Below are 24,676 nucleotides of genomic sequence, written 5' to 3'. Positions count from 1 at the left end.
CGTCTTGTACATATGTCGCTAACAAGGCGCTAGTTTTCACAGGTACACAGCAGTAAGAAAACTGTCGCTAACTAGCATTAGCAGTAGTTTTTGCTAGTCTTTGTACATATGGCCCTCTGTCTCTTCCTTCCGGCCCAGAGAAGACAAGGACAGTGTCCACTTCTGCTCTGCTGCTGGCAGCTGCCCCACCTTCTTTCTTACTCTTCCGCCCTCTCTTTCTGTCTTGCTCCTCCTCACTTACTGAAAACTGTGACTTCAAGAAACTGTTATTACTCTTTCTTTCCTCTCATTTTGTTTATTTGTTCCTCCATGAAATGGATCCAAAAAAGAAAAAAAACACTTTTGCTGGAAATGTTGTCTTTTTCTGACATTTTTCTATTGAAATTTGCAGCCTTGGGACAGAGAGAAATGACAGGTTCAAAATGTGTAAAATAACTAAATAAAGCAAGATAGAATTGTTGCGAAGTGCCAGATTGATTTTATTCACACCCAAACACATTAGCACCACTTTACAGAATTTGCCAATGTAGCGCTACTTTTGTATTCTGGTATTTCTTTGAACAACATTGTTTTCCCTAGGTGGTGAAATGCACCATTCCTGGAGGTACTGTGCAATACATGTTTGATGGGTGTGATCCAGCGCAGAGGACAACATTTACATAATCTCCTTATGTCACAGATCCCTATTCACAACTGTTCATTCATACATTCATTCATTGGCGGGGCCCATAACACCAACACGCTTCTCATCCACACAACTCACTCGAATTTGTACACAGGAGAAAGGCTGCTGGACCATGTGGGTACCTTATTATCTATCAGGATTCATTTTCTACTAAATTATATATACATTCTATATACAGTCTTCTGAATCCTGTCTTTATCATCAAGGCACTCCACTGTTTGGTCGATGGACCAACTAGTTGGACTGGTTGATGATGAATTAGAACCAGCTAAAACACAATTAAAGCCTAGAAAACATTTGATATGTTCAGTAATTAATTTAAGAACAACAATCTCATTTCTTGCCCTTTTGCAGTGCCAGCCGTACTAACCGCTGTGGAGAAGCCGCGCTCCCCTGCACCGCCGATTGCAAAAATGGATGCAGAATCTTTATTGTATGACAAGGTCTGGTTTGATAAGCCAAGGTATGATGATGCAGAGAGGCAGTATTACGAGCAGCTGAGTAGACCTGCTAATGCAAATCTGTCTCCGTGCAAGAAGGCTACTGTATCTCCCTGCAAAAAGGCCACAAAATCACCACACAAAGAGGAGGATGGAGCGAGCACAATCCTCCGAGACATTGCCAGAGCCAGGGAGAATATCCAGAAATCGCTGGCCGGAAGCGCGGCTCCTCCTGCTGGACCAGGTGGAGAGCCCAGTGACCTTATCACCAGAGTTGCCCATTTGGAGCTAGAGAACCAGTCGCTCCACAAAGTTGTTGAAGATCTGCAGTTGGCAATCTCGAAGCTTGAGGTTCGTCTCACAGCACTTGAGAAATCCCCGGTCTCTCGCCAGCCCGCCGCAGCCCTTCCGTCTGTGGCACCCACTACTAATGCCCTGCCTTCTGCTCCGGTGAAGAAAGTTGAAGTCTCTGCTACTCCTGAGGAAGACGATGATAACGACATTGACCTCTTTGGCAGTGATGATGAAGAAGATGAAGAGGCTGAGCGAATCCGAGAAGAGCGGCTGCGCCAGTACGCGGAGAAAAAGTCCAAGAAACCAGGCATTATTGCAAAGTCCTCCATCCTCCTCGACGTCAAACCGTGGGATGATGAGACGGACATGGCAAAACTGGAGGAGTGCGTGCGGACAGTGCAGATGGACGGCCTGCTCTGGGGCTCCTCCAAACTGGTTCCGGTGGGTTACGGCATCAAGAAGCTCCAGATCCAGTGTGTCGTGGAAGACGACAAGGTTGGAACAGACATCCTGGAGGAGGAAATCACCAAGTTTGAAGATTACGTGCAGAGTGTCGACATTGCTGCTTTCAACAAGATCTGAGACTTGACGTAGGCTTTACTATAAATAATAAAGGTCAACCATGCAGAATAAAAATCTAAAAAAAAAAAAAAAAAAAAAAAAAAACAATCTCATTTCTTATTATTTCAATTTTGTTTATCTAAACATTAATCAAATTTTTAAATCTTGCATTTACTGATTACAGATCATTATTTAAATTTAGATTTATTAAAGAGAAAATAAACATTTAAAAATTACTCTTAGACATAGATTTAAGAAAAATGCAGTAAATCATTTACCAATAAACAGAGGATGATAGCTTCAGATCAAATAGGGAATTATCTGCAGTCTCAGGTGAAGACTCCCTCGGGAAAAGACAGCCTGACCCTCATCAAAGGATCAAACCATCGTGCAAACTACAGGATGCGACGTAATAAAGTTCAGATACTCAGCAAAGTCCATACATCAATCCGGAGCATGGATCAATTCCACATTCAGACTGACAGCATAGAATACATTTTAGATTTTTGAAAAAGAACAACCACCCAACAAGAACTTCTTCTCAAAGAAAATTAACCCAAAGACAAACGCAACCGCAACTCCGCCAACAACTCTATAATGACTGATGAAAGGTTCTTATATCCTTTTTCACCCTTACTTCATACAAGATATGGCAACTTTAGGGGCAGACCAAATGTTCTGATTGGACAGTTCGGGGTTATCAATGGTTCATTGCACTTTTTCCCAGCGCAAAAATGGTTCTTCATGGTGACTTGGCACAAGGGGTCACAAATTGAAAGTTATTTTTCCGTTTCTCAGGCGGGAACGGTAAATGTATCTCTTCAAGGCGAAAGGGTCCTATTGACAGGTTCATCGTTTCTCTTCTCCCAAGTTCTCATTCGATCATCTTCTGGCTTGTGGTCAAGTTCCCAACAAATCGGCCTTGGCAAGGAACACTATGTCAGGAGTTCAAATCACCTTGTGATCTCAAGATCTATTCGGGCATGCGCAGAAATCATTGCACGCACATGGTCGCATCTGCTTTAGAGAACACCATCTTAGGTACTGCGGCCTAGTAAGCCCGAACATTAACTAAGCAAAATAGACATAGCAGCAATTAATATGTAGAAATGAAGATTCTAATGTTCAAACCTACACTAATCCCAATATATATTAGTATTTTCCTAACTGCAGTGACATTTAAAGAGATAATACTTACCATACGATAACTTTAAGCCACAATACAATCACGAAGCAATATAAATCATGCAATTTTACTATTTCACCACAATCTAAGGTTAGTTTGTGTACCATTATTAATTATTTAATTTTGTCATTCAATTCGCAATTTAGTCCCACGTATATAGGTGTTTATCAAGGTGCAAACATTGATTAGTATCACTTCCACTTCAAACAGGTCATGTAAATTAATTTTAGTATGATTACGTAATTAATTTCATGCAATTTAGAGGAGGTGTACAACATTTTGTTTTATCTGCTCCATCAATCCCCCCTTTGGTGATTTTAAACATCACCACTACTCACTAATTTTACTAAATTTATCTAAGGAAATGGTTTTATTCAAATCCACTTGCATTTATTAGTTTAAACAATGGTATTCTCCATATTGTTCTCTTTCGTTTTCTTGTACACATTTTCTTTAAATTCTTCTAATTCTATTTCTCTTTCCCTTATTTCTTTCTCTTTATTTTTCCGTTTTTCTCTTTTTGTCTTATTTTGTAGTTTTCTTATTTTTATGCACAGGCATCCTAATCTCAATATTAACACTAGAATAATCACAAAAGTCACAGGTATTAATATCTTGCGCACAAAAGAGCTACCTAATGGTTGTTAATAAATTCTTAATAGTGGAAAACCCTTACCAAGTTTCTCCCCTACACCTTCAACCTCTTTTTTTATTTTTTTTAAATTTTATTTTATTTGAAGTACTTTAGCGACTGCCAAAAAAAAAAAATTAATCAACAGTACATGAGATCAGATACACCTTCAACCTCCATTGGAACAATTTCTTCATGCAATTTAGTTATATTCTTAAAATATTTCTTTATGTTCTGACTTTCATCAGGAATGTAAGTACAGCAATGTTGTACTTTCAGCATTCCACAGACTCCTCCCTCTTTTGCCAATATAATGTCAAGGGCAAGTCGATTTTGCATTACCATAGCTCTCATGGCAACCATTTCAGTATTTACCATTAAAAACCCTCCAGCTGTGCTTGTTGATAAACGATCCACAACTGTAGACAATTTTCTAATTTTATATGCATTCAGAGATAATCCAACTGCTGGTATCAGTGCTCCAAAAATATCACCTATAATTTCTGACCAACTCTCCCTTCTTCTACGTGTTAGCTGTCTACCTATTACGTGCAATCCATTTTCTCCCCTTTCCACATGAAATATTTTTGGAAAGACCAGGCCTACGTAGCAAGTTCCGTACCAATGGTCTGGCAACCTATAATAAGCTTTGTTTCCACAAATGTAATATATTCCAGGGAATACTGGATTGTTTCCTCCTTTAAATCTCCATCCTCCCAAGATTTTGTATAAATCATGGCACTCACTTGCACCTACAAAATAATTATCATATACAGTGTTTTCTCTACGTATGCATAATTTCCCTTTCTGGGGCCAATCTAAAGCCATTGCCGGGTTTATCTCTCCCTTTAAACGATTGTCCTTCCCAACATCTCAAAATGATGTTTCCATCTGTTCCCTAGTCACTTTCTTTTGCATTTAAATTCTCCTCTCCTCTACCACATTCAGGAAAGTTTTCTCTTCTTTTCTTAAACTACAAGTAAGGTTATTCTTAAACACTTCTTCTAAAGTCAGTTCTCTTGTTTCTAGGAAAAATTCACCAAGAGTTTTATCAGGCTTCACCTTGGAACTACAAGAATTTGTGAGAAAATATTATCTATGTCAGTGTAATAGTATTCTAATTTGCCTGTTTTATAAAACAAACTGGCTAGCACACTACAAGTTATTCCATATGTTAAAGGAAGGTGATGATAAGTGACACCTTCAGATACAGATGCAGGCAGCTGCATACATACGTAACAATCCCTAATGTCCATTGTTTCTACGTACTCATATAATAACTTTGAGAAAACATTTTTAGAAAAATTATTTATGGACTTATCTTTATGAAATTCTGTTCTATATACCAGTTTTGTGATATGACTGTCATCAGAATGTTGGTTAATAGTTCCATTCATTGAGTGTCTGTCTATATTTTCAAATGTTACTCTAAATGAAATTGTTATTGCCAATATAATCCAAACAAGCATTAATAATCCTGTACAACAAAAATACATTTTACACTATCTCTGAAAAAATCCACAGGTTGGATTTCTTTTCTCGGTGTTTGCCATTTTGTGAATGATCAGTGTCTTTTGACTTAGCCTCTTTCTTAAAACTTTACCTTTGTCTAAACCTAAGGTTTTAGTTGCCTACTTGCTTCTTTATGGTCATGTGTCTCATTCGGGCTTTTCAATTCCTTTCCGAATTTCTTTTGTCCTCTTAATTCATGTGTGAATCATCCTTATCCATATGTTCACAGTCTTTATTCAGAATTTCCTGCTCATCCGTTTCTTCTCTAGTGTCAGACAAGATACCTCTCAGGATTTCTGAACCTTCTGCTTCCTTGTCCACCTCCTGCACAGTCACTCTGAGACTTTCCTGGCTATCAGCTTCCTCTTGTAGATCAGGAAGTGCCACATATGTCCATTCCGGTGACTTGTACTTCGGATTTGGTCTCTTTATCCTCTTTTTGCGTTGGAAGTGCTTTTGAACCATGTCCTCTTGTTTTTCTTGACTGGGCACTTCATTCACTTGTTCGGCATTATCACGCTTTACTCTCGTCAATCGGTATCTCAACTTCTTAATTTGTTGGGCCAAATGTCTCCTTTCAATGGCCTTTTCAATTTTGATACTTTCGCTTCTTGTTCGGATTTCCAAGCTCTTTTTCTCAAATTTCTTCCCCCTTCATGTCCTGTGTCACTTTCTTCTGACTCAGTCTCTGTTTGGATATCGCTTTCCTTTGATTTTATCCTCAATATTTCAGGTTCACTGTCTGAATCTATCCCTCCTCGTGTTTCTTCCACACAATCTTCCTGCTGAATATCTGACCTTTTTTCTACCTGTTTTGGTTGTGTCCTTTAACCTCCTCGGGGTTCTTCCGCAATCACCTCACCCTCACTCTCTGTATCTAATTCCTCTCCTTCTATCTCTATAATTTCTGGAGGAATTTCTCTTGTACTTGTACTCGGGATTTCTTGGTCAAAGATTACTTGTTCAGTTTCTCCAGTTTTTTGATTCTTTCCTTTTCGTACTCCTGCTTGCTCCGTCTCAGATTCAGAAATTTCAAGGCGTCGTCTCAATGGTACATTTTCCAGCCCAATAATTTTTCTTCGGCCTTGTTCATCTGTTCCTTGGTTTTGTCTTGTTTTTGTTTCTTTTGATTCTGATTCCGAACTGGTATCTGATACTTCCCGATATTGATCTTCAGATTGATCTTCCGGATCTGGGACTCGAAGAGTGTGACTGGCATGAATCCAGTTCTTCACCCCTGCACACTTCACAGCAGTTGTCGTTGTCAGAATCACTTGTCGTGGTCTTCCCCAGCGTGGAACCAGACAATTTCTTCTCCGGTGTACTTTTGTGCGGACCCAATCTCCAGGACTCAAGTCATGAGCTGGCTTTTTTTCAAGAGAGGTCACATCTGGTCCAACCTGATGAAACACAGAATGTACCATATCAGCCAATCCTTTACAATAATCCAAGACGAAGTCATCAGATATAGGCAGCAGTTTGTTGACAGAAATGAAAACATGTATCATTGCTCGGCCCATTATTATTTCATGAGGGCTCAGACCAGTTTTCCTATCAGGAATTGATCTAATGCCCATTAAGACAAGAGGCAAAACATCTGGCCATTTGAGACCTGTGGCCAAACACATTTTTCCCAATCTGTTTTTTATGGTGCCATTCATTTGTTCCACCACTCCAGAAGCCTCTGGTCGGTAGGCACAATGTAATTTTTGTTGAACATTTAATGCTTCACAAATCAGTTTTATAATTCCATTCTGGAAATGTGTCCCTCTATCGGTTTCAATCGTTACTGGGAATCCAAATCTAGGAATGAACTCTCTCAGTAGGAGTTTTGCGACAGTGACTCCATCATTTCTTCTGGTAGGGTAAGCCTCAACCCATCGAGAAAACAGACAAACAATTACCAGTACATATCTTAACCTGCTGCATGAGGGAATTTCAATGAAATCAAGCGGCATTCGAGTGAAAGGACCTCCCTCCCGTCCTATGGTTCCCAAGCTCACCACAGTTTTCCTTCCTGGATTAAATTGCTGGCAAATGAGACATCTCTGGCAAAGGCTCACAGCTATAAGCCGGATTTTGGCATTATACCAAGTTTGTTTGAAAAGTCTAATCATGGCATCCCTTCCTATGTGTGCCTGCCCATGGTACATCTGTGCCATGGTAGAGATCATGCTATCAAGCATTACTGGTCTTCCTTCTCTGTAAACCCAAACTCTGTCTGCTTCCCGTTACGTGCATCCTGATTTTATCCACTGTTTTTTCTCCACTTCCCCTGCCTCTTCCTGTAACTGTCTCACTTCATCCCATGTACTTCCTGTGTTAGTAAAAAGCAAGGGAGATAAATCCATTTCCTTTTCCCTGTTACGATTCAATGAAGTCAAATTTCGAGCACAGTATTGGGCGATATCATTGCACACTCGTTTCCGGCTGACACATAATCTGTTCCTTTCTTGTGCGCTGTACATTTCACGACAACTATTTCTGTAGGCAGATGTATCGCCTCAAGCAACTTGCCAACTATTTCTGTATTTCTAATTGGAGTTCCACTCGACGTCAAGAAACCTCTTTGGGACCAAATTTGCCCAAAGTCATGCACCACTCCAAACCCATACTGACTGTCAGTAACCACAGTGACTCGCAAATTCTTTCCCAACTTGCATGCTCTAATCAGTGCAAACAACTCAGCAACTTGAGCAGAACGTACTCCTTTCAAACAAGATGCTTCCAAAATGCTTGCTACAGTGCACACAGCATATGCAGCACTCAAAATTTCTTCTCCAGTTCTTAGGCATGACCCATCTACAAACATCACATAGTCAGACTCTTTCAGAGGCATGTCTTTTATATCAGGACGCGGTTTGGTGCAAAAATCAAGCACTTCCAGACAACCATGATCAACATCATCCTTTACTTCCACATCCAGAGCATCAGGCAGTAATGTTGGGGGGTTCACATTAGTGCATCTTACAAGATTCACATTTGTAGCACCCAAAATCACATTTTCATATTTGATTAGACGACTATGCGTCATGAACTGTATTTTACTTCTTGTCAAAAGGATTGCCACATCATGTGGAACAAACACTCTCACAGGATATTCCATTATAACTCCTTCATTTTGTTTCAAGCTCCTGGATCTAGTACAGCTGAAAAATAGGCAATCGGTTGTCTCAATTTCCCATGTCTCTGTACTAACGCGGAAAGAGTTCACCTATCTCTTTCACTGCAAAAAAGCTCAAATTATTTTTCATAATCAGGCATTCCAAGAGCCGGTGCTTCACACAAGCTGTCTCTCAATTGTTTAAAAGATTTCATCTCTTCTTTATTCAGCTCAATAGGATCTCTCACATCACTCTTTGTCAGATGTACCAATGGTTTTGCAATCAAGGAAAAGTTACTAATCCATGAGTGACAGTACCCCACCATTCCAAGAAACATTCTGACTTCACTCTGTGTCATTGGGGCTCTCATTCCTTTAATGATTTTCATCCTATCCAATGTTAATTTTCTCAGGCCTTTTTCAATCTTATGACCTAAGCATTGCACTTCTTTCTGACAAAACTGTAATTTTGATGGTGAAACTTTAAGTCCTCCATCTGCCAAATGATTTAACAGTGCAGTTGTGTCAACAACACAAGCTTCTCGCGTCTTTGATGCCACTAACAGATCATCGATATATTGGACTAGCACTGAACTTTCTGGCATCTTTAAATCTTCCAATGATTTCTTTAAGATCTGATTAAATATTGAAGGACTTTCTGTATACCCTTGAGGGATACAGCACCATGCCAAAATACGCTCGCTGAACCGGAAAGCAAAAATTGGTTGGCTATCCGGGTGCAATGGAATAGAAAAGAAAGCATGACACAAATCAATGACTGTGTACCATTCTGCATCATAGGGAATCTGATATAGGACTACTGAAGGGTTTGGCACAATAGGACAGCAAGGAACAACAATTGTATTCACCTTTCTCAAATCCTGCACTATTCTAAATGTCCCATTCGGCTTTTTCATACCCATAATCGGTGAATTACATGGACTGCTCATTATCTCTCTTAGAATTCCTTGTGCAATCATTCTGTCTATTACAATTTATACTGAGGAATGTTCGGGTAATTTACTCCTTCTTTTACAGTTATTTTCACAGGATCTACCCTTTTCATTAATCCAACAGCTTCTCCTGTGAAATCCCACACTTCTGTTTTCACTGTTTCTTTTAATTCTTTAGGTATTCCCTCTGGATCAAATATAACAAATGCGTCGGTAATTTCTGGTTCTAGATTAGCCATTGTCATCCTATAAAGAACATCATCATCTGGCGTTTAAAAAGCTATACCATCAGGTGTACAAAAGATGGTGCAGTTCATTTTACAAAGTAAGTTCCTTCCTAACAGATTTACAGGACTAGTGTTGCACACTACAAAACGATGCACATCAGCAAATTTCCCTATTCTAACCTTCACAGGTTCGGTAAGAATGGCTTTTATCTGTTTATTAGAAACTCCAACCACTTGGATTGTATCCCCGAGAGAGGAAGATTTTTTCACTTCAGCTGATCAAACAGTTGAATGAGTAGCACCAGTGTCTACTAGGAAAGTAACATTTACTTCATTCACCTTTCCATCCACAAAGGGTCCAGTCTGGTCTACTTCTAGAGTTGCACCAAGTACGCACTCCTCTTCCTCTCATAGGCACCGTCAACAGCTCTCCTCTGACTCACTTTCATCGCATTGCAGCCAATACTGCGAAATGGCACCAGCGCGTGGTAGCTTTTTTACCTGTTGTTCGTTGTCGAATCCTGTCTCATTACTGTATCTTTGAGGATTTAGGTTCTGTGGAAAAGGTGGATTTGGCACCTGACACTGTTGGGTGACAACCTGCTGCTGTCGCGGCGGTTGGCAACTCACTTCACTCTGCACCTGTGGATTCAATGATTAATTGTCACCATTAGCTTTCGGTGGCAATTTACACTCACATTTCCAATGTCCTAACTTCCCGCAATTATGACATGGCCACTTCTTTTTAGCTTCATCTATACTAATCTGCCCTTTTCCCTTTCCAATATTAGGTTTTGGTCTTGCTTGCCGTATTCCATTGGCTTGTTCAATTAACTGGGCTTCTTGTTGCTCTGCTACTTTAACCTGTGCCCACATTGCCTTTTCTTTCAACTTGCGTTGTTTGGCTTCAATTTCATTACTAAAATATTTTGCATGACGCAACACTTCATCTATCTTTTATTTTGCCAGTCTACTGTATGCTGTTTAATAATTTCACTAACTTCAGGCCTTAAACCATATACGAATCTGTAAACAAAATAACTCAAATCCTTTTCACTTAGTTTCTCATCTCCACTGTATTGCTTAAAAGCTAGCAGTAACCTCTCGTAATATGCATGCACTGATTCTTTAGCCTCCTGGTGAGTTCTGTCAATTTTTACCCTATCAGTTTCTTTCAGAGGTACTTTATTTTTCAAAAACTTAATTACCTGATCATATTTTTTCATTACTTCTGGGTCTGGGGCTCCTGTCTTAGGATCCCTAGGGTACTCTTGTGTTGGCCAATCTATAGTGATCTTACATTCTGTCCATAAATCTGCAGGTACAATTATGTCAAAAAGACCTTTCAGATCTATCCATAATTTTTTTGAAAGTTTGACAAACCTATCTACCTGTCTATACCATTCAACTGGTTTCTCTCTCAACCTTGAAAAATCATTTGTAAATGACAAATAATCCTGTTTAGTCCATGGAACATGTACATATCCTCCTCCAGGAATCTCTGTCATGGGACATTCTGTTACCACTGGCTCGTTCTCCCTCATTGGGAAAGCTAAAGAGGCTTTGTCTGTAGTTTATTCTCTCTTTCTAAACCATCTACTTTTCCATCTGTTCACATCACCCCATTTTTTCAATAATGCAATTAACTCTTTCATTTGGGTTAATCTCCCTGCAGTATTCAAATTTTCAATGTCCTTTTCAGTAAAATCTACTCTGTATGGCTATTGTAATGACCTTATTTGTTCAAAATCTATTCCCATTTGACTCGCTGTCTCTTCTAACTTTTCATGCAAAGTCCTTGCTCTCCAAGTAATGCTTTTCCATAAAAACATTAATTCCTCATCTTGATATGCTTTTAATTGTTCAGTGGGAATGGTCCCTACAATTAATTCCTCTAAAGTTACTTTTAATTTTGCCACATCTTAAGGATGTGGTTCTGTGTCCTTTTTCTGCCAACTTCTTAACCAATCACTTAATTCTTCAGCTGTTGGTCCTACAGGGGTTGTCACTAATCTCATATTATCTACCATTTTCTCTGGGGTTTCTGTGGCTGATTCTGTTGCAATAGGCATTTTATTTGCTGGACTCTGGTTTACAGTCAGATTTTTAGGTGTACTTAATCCTAATATTCCTACAGTAATCTTCCATTCATTTTCTCCTGAACTACTCTTTTCTTTCTCCTTTTGCCTGTTTCACTAAACCAAAGAGATAGCTTTGCTCATTTACACAAGAATTCTGTCTTTCCAATAGGCAGCGCTTACCTCTACCCTACCACAGAATTTTCTGTTTTTGCCGATAAAGTAGCACTTCCCTCTACCTTACCCTTCTATCAAGCAAAAAGGCAAACCCGTTTCTCTGGGGATAAAACACATGTGGAGACTACAATGCTCCTGAGAATTAAGGCCAGCGTTTCACAAGGAAACCTATTGTTATTTCACTCATACACACTCATACGGAGATTTCCCTAACATAACACAATTCCATGTTATCACAATTCTTGAAACCAGACAATGTTAATTCCATGTGACTTTTCTTGCCACATAAATCCACTCCCTACTTCCCAGAAGCTTCAAATTTTCCGACTACACTTAACGTAACCAACACTCAACATATAGTGTTAATCATAAATCAATAATCACCAAATCAATACAATAGAAACCATCACCTCTGCTACCACGAAATACTGATCCAGCACGGAGGACAACATTTACATAATCTCCTTATGTCACAGATCCCTATTCACAACTGTTCATTCATACATTCATTCATTGGTGGGGCCCATAACACCAACACACTTCTCATCCACACAACTCACTCGAATTTGTACACAGGAGAAAGGCTGCTGGACCATGTGGGTACCTTATTATCTATCAGGATTCATTTTCTACTAAATTATATATACATTCTATATACAGTCTTCTGAATCCTGTCTTTATCATCAAGGCACTCCACTGTTTGGTCGATGGACCAACTAGTTGGACTGGTTGATGATGAATTAGAACCAGCTAAAACACAATTAAAGCCTAGAAAACATTTGATATGTTCAGTAATTAATTTAAGAACAACAAACTCATTTCTTATTATTTCAATTTTGTTTATCTAAACATTAATCAAATATTTAAATCTTGCATTTACTGATTACAGATCATTATTTAAATTTAGATTTATTAAAGAGAAAATAAACATTTAAAAATTACTCTTAGACATAGATTTAAGAAAAATGCAGTAAATCATTTACCAATAAACAGAGGATGATAGCTTCAGATCAAATAGGGAATTATCTGCAGTCTCAGGTGAAGACTCCCTCGGGAAAAGACAGCCTGACCCTCATCAAAGGATCAAACCATCATGCAAACTACAGGATGCGACGTAATAAAGTTCAGATACTCAGCAAAGTCCATACATCAATCCGGAGCATGGATCAATTCCACATTCAGACTGACAGCATAGAATAAATTTTAGATTTTTGAAAAAGAACAACCACCCAACAAGAACTTCTCAAAGAAAATTAACCCAAAGACAAACGCAACTGCAACTCCACCAACAACAACTCTATAATGACTGATGAAAGGTTCTTATATCCTTTTTCTCCTTTACTTCATACAAGATATGGCAACTTTAGGGGCAGACCAAATTTTCTGATTGGACAGTTCGGGGTTATCAATAGTTCATTGCACTTTTCCCCAAGGCAAAAATGATTCTTCATGGTGACTTCGCACAAGGGGGTCACAAATAGAAAGTTATTTTCCCGTTTCTCAGGTGGGAACGGCAAATGTATCTCTTCAAGGCGAAAGGGTCCTATTGACAGGTTCATCCTTTGTCTTCTCCCAAGTTCTCATTCGATCATCTTCTGGCTTGCGGTCAAGTTCCCAACAAATCGGCCTTGGCAAGGAACATGGGTGCACATGCATCAACAAAACAAAAAGCGATTCCTTATTAGCGAGAAATAAGGAATCGTTATTAAGGAATCGCTTTTGGGAATGCATCAACAGATTCGGTAAATAATAGCCATTCCCTAAAAATCACTATTTTTACCGAATAATCAATAGCGGGGCATGCAAACACCGAAGAGCTATTAGCGATTTCGGTAATACCGAATTAGCTAATAGCGAAATCGGTATTAGCGAAATTGGCAATGATCGGGTCGCTCCGGGAACATGTTTATGACATCACCAACCAGGAAATACTGCTGCCCCACCCTCATTGCCTCGACAGAGGAGCAAACAGGAGCTGGGACTGGAGACTGGCTGTGCAGATTGAAGCCACACCAACTGAGCTACCCTCAAACACTACCCAGATGGAGAAGGAAGCACCATCCAGCGCTGAGGCTGCACGCAAGCGGAAACGCAAGTTTTCTGACCGGGAGCTGGAGCACCTGATAGAGGGAGTCAGCAGCACGCACGATCGCCTTTTTGGTAAGTTGTCCCTCAAGGTGCCAGAGCCCGAGAAGCGGCGCATATGGCTGCGCATCCGGGAGAGGGTAAATGCTGTTGGTGTGATGCCCCACAGCATTGACGACCTGAAAAAAAGATGGTACGACCTGAGGAAGCGGGCTGAGGAGAGGATTGCGGAGAGGCTCCGGGAGGCATCCAGAACGGGAGGCGCGCCTTCTACAGTTCAAGCCAACACTGCCCTGGAGGAGCTGGTGGAAGGGACGATCGAGCATGAGGCCGTCGTGGGAGTAACCCAGATGGATACCTCCGGCGCAGCCACAAGTGCCCAAGGTAAGATGCATGCCTGTGCCCATACCCAGCATAGCGTAAATCCATTCCCATGCCCCCAGCAGGATCACAGTGTGCATGCAGCTTTGGCCCACACACCTTTACTCTTAACACTAGTGCATCATGGGAGTTGTAGTCTAGTCAGCCCAGTGTGCATGTACAGGATGAAATACAATTACAAATCACCACATCAGTTGAACATGGATAGAGACTGTTTGTTTAGTGGATCACAGAGGGACATGTATGTTTACAACACTACGTATGTGTAACTATCCCACTAACCATGCACTGTTTCACACACAGATGCATCTCCTGGGGATTCGGACGACAGCGGGCGGCTGATTATTTCGGAGACTCCTGCGGATTCCGACATGGACACAGAGCAGGATGCGCATACATCACCTCCACCTGCAATCCCACCACCACCACCATCAGCACCACCAGCACCAGCACCAGCTCCACCAGCACCAGCACCAGCTACACCAGCTCCAGCTACAACATCCACTAAAGCGCCGAGGTGCAGGTCCCAAGTTCCGGCCATGCAGGTGATGGGAACACCCTCTACACCATCGGGACAAAGTCTGCGCAGCATCACACCGCCTGCTGCACCACCTGCATGTGCCAGACTCCCATAGCAGCGCAGGTCTCGGCCAAGTTCACTCTCCTCAGGCGACGTTGATATCACCCAAAATGCTGCAATCGAGGAAAGGATGCTGCGTGTCCAGCGCCTGCAGGGACGACACATGGCGACAATCAGCTCAAACATCGTGCGCCTTGCAAGGGAAATGCGTGCCATGACTGCGGCGGTGAGGGACATGACCACTGTGGTGGCAGAGGGCAATGGGCACCTGAGGGAGGACATCCATGAGCTCACCCGTGCCATGAGGGAAGGCCATGAGTGCGAGAGGAGGAGGCACCGTCAGAACTTGGTGCGGTCCGCGGCCTCTACAAAGGCCATCACAAGGATGAGCAATAGCACGCCGCTCGGTGTCCTTGCAGGTGGACCTTGGACACTTCTGCGGGGATGTTGCCAAGGCTCTAGGGCAGATGACTGCTGCAGTAGAACACCTGCAGAGCGGCACATTCAGTGCTGGTGCATTGGGAGGGGAAGACGGCAGTGAGGCTGCCTCGAGTGTAAGCAGTGTGTCTGTGGCAGAGGCCAGCACCAGGCACTGCAGTTCACGGGGCTCCACGGGGACAGGCCGTGGTGAGGCATCGGAGACACCGGAGAGGAGGCTTGGCGTACGTGGCAAGCGCCACTAGACTGATTTACATCCATACCTGACCGTGGTGGGGCAACCAGGGTCCTCCCCTTCCTGACGCTGCACAGCCGTGACTTAAATGCACATTTGTTCTTACAGTTTTCATGGGGAGCATTATTTTCATTGCTTGTTTGGTTGCACATACCGCAGTGCTACTGTGCATTAAACAGTTGCACCACCAATGAAATAGTAATGTATCATTCTTACCTGCTTCAGAAATGATGTTGCATGATGTATGTCCGCCTCCTATGGCCCTCTGCTGTGTTAGAGACGTGTGCCTGTCGGTGTTGGGCGGGTGGTTGGTCATCCCGGTGGTCGTAATTCCTGTCCACCTCTATGGGTATCCCCCTTCTGGTCGCAATGTTGTGCAGCATTGCACATACAGCAACAATCCGGCAGCAGGTATCAGGTTTGTATAGCAAGGCGCCGCCAGTCTTATGTAGGATTCTAAAGCGACTCTTCAGAATCCCAAATGTCCTCTCTATGACATTCCTAGTGCTTATGTGTGCCGCGTTGTATTGTTGTTCCTGTGGGGTTGCTGGATTGATGTATGGGGTGAGTATATATTCACGCAGGGCGTAAGCACTGTCACCTAGAAGATAGAAGCAAACACTTAGCAATGGTGATGTTCATACATGTGTGGTGTTCATGTGGGGAAGAGGTATGTGTACGTACCAAGCAGGAGTCCCTCTCCAAATTCTCCGTTGAGTAGATGCCACTGTGGCGGAATATGTAGGAGTCGTGTGTGCTCCCCGGAAATTGTGCCACTAGGTCCGTTATGATGTGATTGGCATCGCACACAACCTGCACGTTGATTGAGTGGTATGACTTGCGGTTACGGAATATGTACTCATTTGCTGAGGGTGGACAGATGGGGATATGCGTACAGTCGATGCATCCAATTACATGGGGGAATTGTGCCACCTGGTAGAATGCCTGTTTGTTGCGGTCCAACTGCTGTGGGGTTGTGGGGAAGCTGATGTGGGTGTGTATCATTGTCAGCATGGCATCTAAGAATTTCTGGAAGAAGCGTGAGAGTGCGCTTTGCGATACGCCTCCGGCTACGGTGATTACCCCCTGGAAACTGCCTGAGGCCAGTAGGTGCAGGCTGCATAGGACCTGGACGTGCGCAGGGATTGCATTGGTCCGGTGTGTCTGGTGCTGCAGTAGTGGTTCCAGGTCTGCAATGAGGCGCATGATCATGGCACGATTCAGTCGATACTTCTCGTACACCTCGTCCTCATTCTGTCTGAGCAAGGTGATGCGCAGTCTGAATACTCTCTCCTGGACCCTTCTCCTGCGCTGTCCTGCCGCATTGATACACATCCTCCTTGCAAGCACGTGGAGGGCTGCCATTTTGTGCTAGCCAACAGGGTCTCCTTGGCCACATTTAAGGGTTGGGTGATTACCACTATCAGTTGCACATGTTTGAGATTTTTTTTTTGTTCACAAAACTTTTTTTTAAACTTTACCTCCAGGTTCTGATTCCCCTTATTTTGCTCATGCTAAATAGCGATTTTTGGGATTTTCGGTATTTGCGACTGTTGATGCATTGGGTAGCGATTCGTTATTAGCCATTGGCACTTGCCGGGAGCTATTACTGATTTCGGTGATTGCTAATTCGGTATTTAGCGATTCTGTATTTTTGCATATTTGTTATTTGCGATTCGGTATTTTTCTGGTATTTATTTAGCGATTCGTTATTTGCTCACAATTTGGGTTGATGCATTGGGATTCGGGTTTTGATACTGATGTCAGGAGTTCAAATCACCTTGTGATCTCAAGAGCCATTTGGGCATGCGCAGAAATCATCGCACGCACATGGTGGCATCTGCTTTAGAGAACGCAATCTTAGGTACTGCGGCCTAGTAAGCCAGAACATTAACTAAACGAAAATAGACATAGCAGCAATTACTATGTAGAAATGAAGATTCTAATGTTGAAACCCACACTAATCCCAATATATATTATGATTTTCCTAACTGCAGCGACATTTAAAGCGATAATAATTACCATACGATAACTTTAAGTCACAATACAATCACAAAGCAATATAAATCATGCAATTTTACTATTTCAACACAATCTAAGGTTATTTTGCGTACCATTATTAATTATTTAATTTTGCCATGCAATTCGCAATTTAGTCCCATGTATATCTGTGTTTATCAAGGTGCAAACATTGATTAGTATCACTTCCACTTCAAACAGGTCATGTAAATTAATTTTAGTATGATTACGTAATTAATTTCATGCAAATTAGAGGAGGTATACAACATTTTTGTTTTACCTGCTCCATAAGGTGGATTGGAAAACAAATTGAGTACAGTGGGTCTGTGTTCAGGGATGTGGTCTTTTTAAACCATGCTGCTTTCGTTTTGTTGGGAGATAAGTAATGGACATTTAAATGGGTCCCTTCTGCGCCCTGTAGTCATGTCCTGAACTTTTCAGGCAAAAACACTCATTGATTTCTGAATAATGAGTGTAAAAGCATTAAGGTAACCATGTTGTTCCTTCTTACATTTCACATGCTTTACTTAATCTTGCATTCCCTTGAGTGTTTTTTTTCCCCCAGAATGTTGTAATGTTTTTTTTAGGCAGCATATTACTCTTGTCTAGTGCATCATTTGAATGGAGTCACATCCAGCTGTTCATAGTGGGGCACAACTGGGGTGTAGTTGAAGGCAGTGCGAGTTTCTCTCAGTGGGGCATTATGGTGTTCATTGGGGGAGGAGATGTGGCACTATTATCAGTGCTGCCAAATCTGGAACTGGGGAACCAGGTTCGGCATTCATAACCAGTCCACCAGACCACTCCCCTGAGGGACCACATTCCCGTGCTAGACCTTAGAAGACCCCGCAAGACCTTAGAAACCCTGGTGTCTTAACACCAGCAGGTGGACCCTAGCAGTGGCAAGTATGGGTTAACCTTGAAAGCCTGTCCACCACAATCCATGCTGAAATTCACCTCCAGTCTTGGAGGCAGGCCTTCAAAGCAGCACACCCTATAGCGACAGTGACTCTGTCACTGAGGTCACAGGACCCTTGAGCAGGGCGGTGCGACTGGTGCAATCGCACCGGGTGCTGACGTCGGGTGGGGGCGTCATGTTTGCACGTATATTATGTTTCTAAAAGCACCTGCTGCCTCCTTCCTGGCCTCCAGCAATTTGTGGCAACAATAAAACTGTTATGAAACTCCGGTGATTAATGTTCTTCCTACAGAGAGATTGAGTTTTGTCAAGTGGAAGTTTTGAATCGTGGAAAGGTAATGTAGAGGGTTAATGTGCTTTCTGTAAAGAACATGTACCATGCAGATCAGCGCACTCTTTTTTCTTTATGTTTGTATAAGAGGATTCACACTCTCCTTTTTAAATAGTCGGATTTGCGGTTCTGAGTATTTAATTTATTTTTAGGTCTCGCCTGACCCAGCGCATGCGCTGGCCTGGTGAGACTTTTTGTGAGGGCTCAAAAAAATGCTACCATGGCCAGCCTAGAGCTACAGTGCATGTGCGCCGGCGCGCGCTTAGGAGCAGAGGCTGGCAAACCTCGTCATGCTCATTAAGCGCCCGCGATCACTTTCACTTTCGCCCGCGATCACTTTCGCAGCGCCCCTTTGATGTTCAAAGAACATCAAACATCAAAGAACATGTTGTGTTAATGCTTTACTGCGCCCGTTTGACTTACAATGTGCTTTCTCTTTCCACAAACTTTATTTTGAGATGCTTTTAGTATTACTGTTTTGTGACTTTAAGAACATTAAGGAAATGTTACTGTGAAACTGGACAACAAGTGTTTATTTCTGATCGCAGCAGCTGCTTCATGTCCGTTGCACCATTCAGGGAGTTCTTTCGTTGGCGCTTTCATGAGGACATGATGAGGAAGCTGGAAACTTTTGGCACATTCTCTTTAAAAGCACAGCATGTTGGCGACTGGTTAATCGATTAGACCTATGTAGCGCATTAGATCTCAAAGCGCTATGCTGGGTGCAGCAGTTACAACTCATGAAATATGGGGTGCAACTCACAAGGAGAGGGCCGGTTTGAGTGCACAATAGCTGCAATCGAACTCTTAAGATGATGGGCTGTGTGTATCCATTATCAGCACTCAGTCTTCGCTAAGTGATCTGGTTTGTTTTGTTGTTGTGTTAATGCTTTGCTGCGCCCGTTTGACTTACAAAGTGCTTTCTCTTTCCACAAACTCGATGTTTGTGTTCCTTTATTTTTAGATGCTTTTAGTATTACTGTCACACACACAACCACGCACACAACCACAACCACACACACAACCACAACCACACACAACCACAACCACACACACACAACCACACACACAACCACACATACAACCACACACACACACAACCACACACACACCACACTCATACACACAAACACACACACACAACCACACCCACAACCACACACACACACAACCACACACATACAAACACACACAACCACACCCACACACACACACACAACCACACACACGACCACACACACACGTACAACCACACAACCACACCCACAACCACACACACAAAACCCCAACCACACACACAACCACACACACAAACACACACACAAACACCCACAACCACACACACACACAACCACACACACACACACAACCACACACACAACCACACACACAACCACACAAACAACCACACACATACAACCGCACCCACAACCATACACACACAACCACACATAACCACACACACATAACCACACCACACACACACACACCACCACACCCACAACCACAACCTCACACACAACCACAACCACAACCACACACACAACCACACACACAACCATGACACACACACAACGACACACAGCCACACACACACACACACAACCACACACAACCACACACACAACCACACACACACACAACCACACACACAACCACACACACAACCACACCCACACAGACAACCACATCCACATACACAACCACACACACACAACCACACACACAACCACAACCACACACACACAACCACAAACACACACACACAACCACACACACAACCACAACCACACACAACCACAACCACACACACAACACACACAACCACACACACAACCACACACACACAACCACAACCCCCCACACAAACACAACCACACACACACACACAACCACACACACACATCCACACACACAACCACACACCCACACCCACACACCCACACCCACACACACAACCACACACACACACACACACACAATCCACACACACAACCACACACACACACAACCACACCAAGCATTGGCATAGCCAATAGGTCTCGCATTTGGGACCTTATAAGTGTTTAGCCATGCAACAGTTAATGTGGTTGAACCAAGGATATTGTGCTGCATAACTAAATACTTAGAAGGTCCCAAAAGCGAGACCTATTGGTTATGCCAATGCTTGTCAGTTGTTGTCTCTGAGTGTCCTTTAGGAGCTGCCCACCCCTTGCTTTGCACTTTGGCCCCTTGCAGCTCCTCTCTGACCCAGCCTGTGCCATTGTACTCATACAATAGCCCAGCACTCTAAGCTCTCTGCCAAAATGGTGTCCGATGTAACACAGGACCAAGGGCAGGTGCCTGCTTCTCCTCCAAAACGAAACAAACCGATGAGTTCAGAACTTCTCCAGATCCTGACAAAAATGTCGGGCTTGTTCATTCCATTTAAAGCCCTGCCCATACCTCTCCCACAGTCATGGGATGTTGCTTACTCTTGTCAGGATCCTGCCCGTTGCTTACCATGTGTTAGCTTGTGTGGCACTCTTCTTTACAGCATTGTAATTCGTATAAGCAGGCCCAATATAATTTCAGTTTTTTCTGTAGAGCAGGGACCAAGCACTGGTTGATTCAACTTAATTAGTGCCTGTCTGCTGCTCCCAAAATAATTGAGGTACTATTTTGTTCTGTTGGACTTTTAGTGCCCTGCAAAGAGAAGGTGTGTGACTAGCAAAAACATGCCCAGCAGGACAAACAAAATTGAGGGAAGCAAGAGACCCAGGATAATATGCTTCATGTCTAAACACTTATATGGTCCAAAAGGTGAGACCTATTGGCTATGCCAATCTTTGTTATTTTTGCACAGCTTAACACTGTCTGGGCAAAGACTTCACCTCATTAGTACCGGTGTAACGCCCAGATAAAGCAATAAGCAACAGAAGAGGCCGGGAAGGGGGGGAGATTGTGGCATAACTGCCAGAGCTGCTGACTATGAAGCTGGGGAACCAGGTTCGAGTCTCGACTTAGGCTCAAAACTGGACATTCACATTCTCCTCTGCAATCTATGGTAAAATGACATCAATTTTATACAGCATGCCACATCTCTTTAATGAGAGAGTGCGCCTGCACTCATCGAGCAGCAGAGCAACTCTGATCGGAGCACAACAGCAGGACTTTTCCGGCTTTGGAGGAAGAGGGAGGGACAAATTCTTCAATAAAATGCAAGCAGCTACAGGCCTGAAGCTAAACACACACCCACATTGTAATATGGGCAGGAAAGAAATAATGAAATAGTCCCCCCAAACAACTGATAAACAACCAAAGCATAAAGATACAGTACTTGGTCCCTTCTCCGGTCTGAGGAAACAGAAAGATAACAAGCATTTACAAAGCAATTGGTATCGCCTTTAGGACCTTATATGTAGTTAGCTATGCAGCACATTAGTCTGGGTGCTGAAACATCTACTGTTCTTTAACATGGAGGGAAAGTAAGCACCAAACTGCGTGACACACCAGGTATGGGAACACATGGTGAGAAATATTGACTTTCAGCGGTAAATGGTACAGTCCAAAGCTTTGTTTTAATATAAAATCAGGGCCTTCAGTGGACATATCACTGAAAATGCAAGATTTGGAAAAAATATTATTGTCTACGGGTGCTCGAGGAAGACAATTTCTATGGACTGGAATCTAGAGAAGGCTATAGTGATTCTGGTATTTTACTGACCTCTGCTGGTCGTTTTCTATCAAGAAAGTTAAATAGAGGCAGTTGTCATAAAAATAAAAATAAATAAAGTCCCTCAGCAGAAAGCAATTCTGGTATTTTACTGACCTCTACTGGTCGTTTTCTATCAAGACAGTTAAATAGAGGCAGCTGAACGAGCAGAAAGCAATTCTGGTATTTTACTGACCTCTACTGGTTGTTTTCTATCAAAACAGTTAAAAGGAGGCAGTTGAACAGAAAAAAAAGTCCCTAAGCGGAAGCAGGCAAATCCTAGGGCTGATCTCCATAGCCCACAAAGTACATACACATATAAGTATATACTAAAGTATATACAAGAGGTCTCGAATTCTCGTCCTAAAAAGGATGGGAATTGTGATCCTGAGTGCAATGGAATCTGGATCAGTGAGAGTGAGGCGTAGTTTGTCTTTCACTTTAAGGACAAACAATGCAAAATAATGCACAGACCTTAAATAAATGAAAAATAAGTTCAAGGTAAATGAATCAAAAGAAATGCACTGCAGAATGATTTTGGTTTAAGATAGAAAAAGAAGTACTGTAGCAAGTGCAGACATTTTTATACGTGTCCTATAAAAGTGTGCTCTTCAGAATTCAACTGGTAACACCCTTACATTATACCTCTTAAAAAGAATAAATCTTTGTTACGATGAATTCGCATGTGACTCCATCAAATAGAGACAATCTAGCTACCAAGCAGCATTTACATTTACAGATTAAGCAATTGCACACATTTACATTTCTTTGACAGGTAGCAGGCATCCTGGCAAGAAGCCTGGCATCTTCTTTAGCTCCCTGTCCCTCCCTTGGCTTCACAGCACAGGAGACGCCCACTTTCCCCTTCCAGTCTGAGACAACTCAACTCTCGGAATCAACCCTTCCAGAGGATAGCTTTTCTATTTTTTTTTTTTTTTTAAACAAAAAGTTGGGGAACTGTCTTTGTTAAATCAAAAAAGTATGGGCACGTCATTCCCCGCAGACCCTGCCCACTTCAGTCTCTGGGTAAGGAGCCTGAGTACTGACCACCAACCATGGTATGTGAAAAATATATAATATTCTTCATATGGAAGGTGCACCAGAAAATAAATTCAATGAAGCAAATTTCAGTCCATCATCTTCTTTTGTTATTCAAAAATTATTGCACATGAATTTAAATCAGCCAACGCGTTTTGTTCCTGTCACACTAGGAACTTCATCAGGGCTTAATGTATAATATAGGGTATTCACAACGTTTTGCAGTGTTAATTACTGTACCATCATGAGGCAATGACCAGACACACAGGTTTATATTCATCCCATCCATGAAGGGTACATGGGGACCATATCTGGCCTCCAGTGGCACCAAACGGCGGCAAGAGCCAGAAAAGGATGCACAGGACGCTAATTTGAACTTGACGGGATTGGGGTGCAAAACCTGTGGTCAGCCACTGTTAGCTTAGTGTATACATGAAACATATATAATGCTGCATTCTTGAGCATACCAGAAACATGTAAGTAAACACATTCTGGGAATAAACAAGCAGACTACTTTTAATACACCCCTTCCATCTATTTTACTACCTGGAAGCCGTTTAGGTGTTAACCTGTAGTCACGCACTCAGGCTGCTCAAATCAACACCTTCTTATGGAGGGTTGGATTGGGACAGAAAATAAGCCCGGCCACCAAAATAAAAGTGGCACCTGTTTGCAAATCAGATAGCTAAAAAAGCAGCTCACATCTGTGTTTCGGGGCAGTTTTGAACTTATAAAGAGATTTTTGAGATTGATCAATACAATGGCAATGTACCACCTGATGTATGCACTCATAGCAGCGGCAGTACCAATAAATGCAATATTGATGTACACTGTAATGTATGCAGGCACAATAATGTCAATATCACACTCAGAGAAGGGGCCAAGAGGAGGTTTAGGGACCTTAGTGGGCACACTCCCCACTCTTCATAATTATCACACAAAGAACCCACGGGTCCGGGACAAGAGCCTGATTGGCATGTGGACTATGCTCACCATACTACAAAGAGAGGGGGGATATCTCTTTTTAAAGGACGGTTCCCGTCACACACCAAAAGGTGTCATGCTTCATCATAGGGGTGCCTCCTCGCGTCAAGAACCTAGTCTTAGCA

At 42.4% G+C, this 24,676-nt stretch overlaps 1 pseudogene across 1 annotated transcript; it reads left to right on the top strand.

The window, feature by feature from the left end:
* The first annotated feature begins 1,027 nt into the window (after positions 1-1,027).
* Positions 1,028-2,088, top strand: LOC146798215 (elongation factor 1-delta pseudogene; annotated as a pseudogene). The gene has a single exon (XR_014968639.1). The product of XR_014968639.1 is annotated as an elongation factor 1-delta pseudogene (transcript).
* Positions 2,089-24,676: the final 22,588 nt, after the last annotated feature.

Source organism: Triturus cristatus, chromosome 9 (genome assembly GCF_964204655.1).
Source record: "Triturus cristatus chromosome 9, aTriCri1.1, whole genome shotgun sequence".
In the NCBI taxonomy this organism is placed as follows: domain Eukaryota; kingdom Metazoa; phylum Chordata; class Amphibia; order Caudata; family Salamandridae; genus Triturus; species Triturus cristatus.
This window is presented reverse-complemented; position numbering and strand designations above follow the sequence as displayed.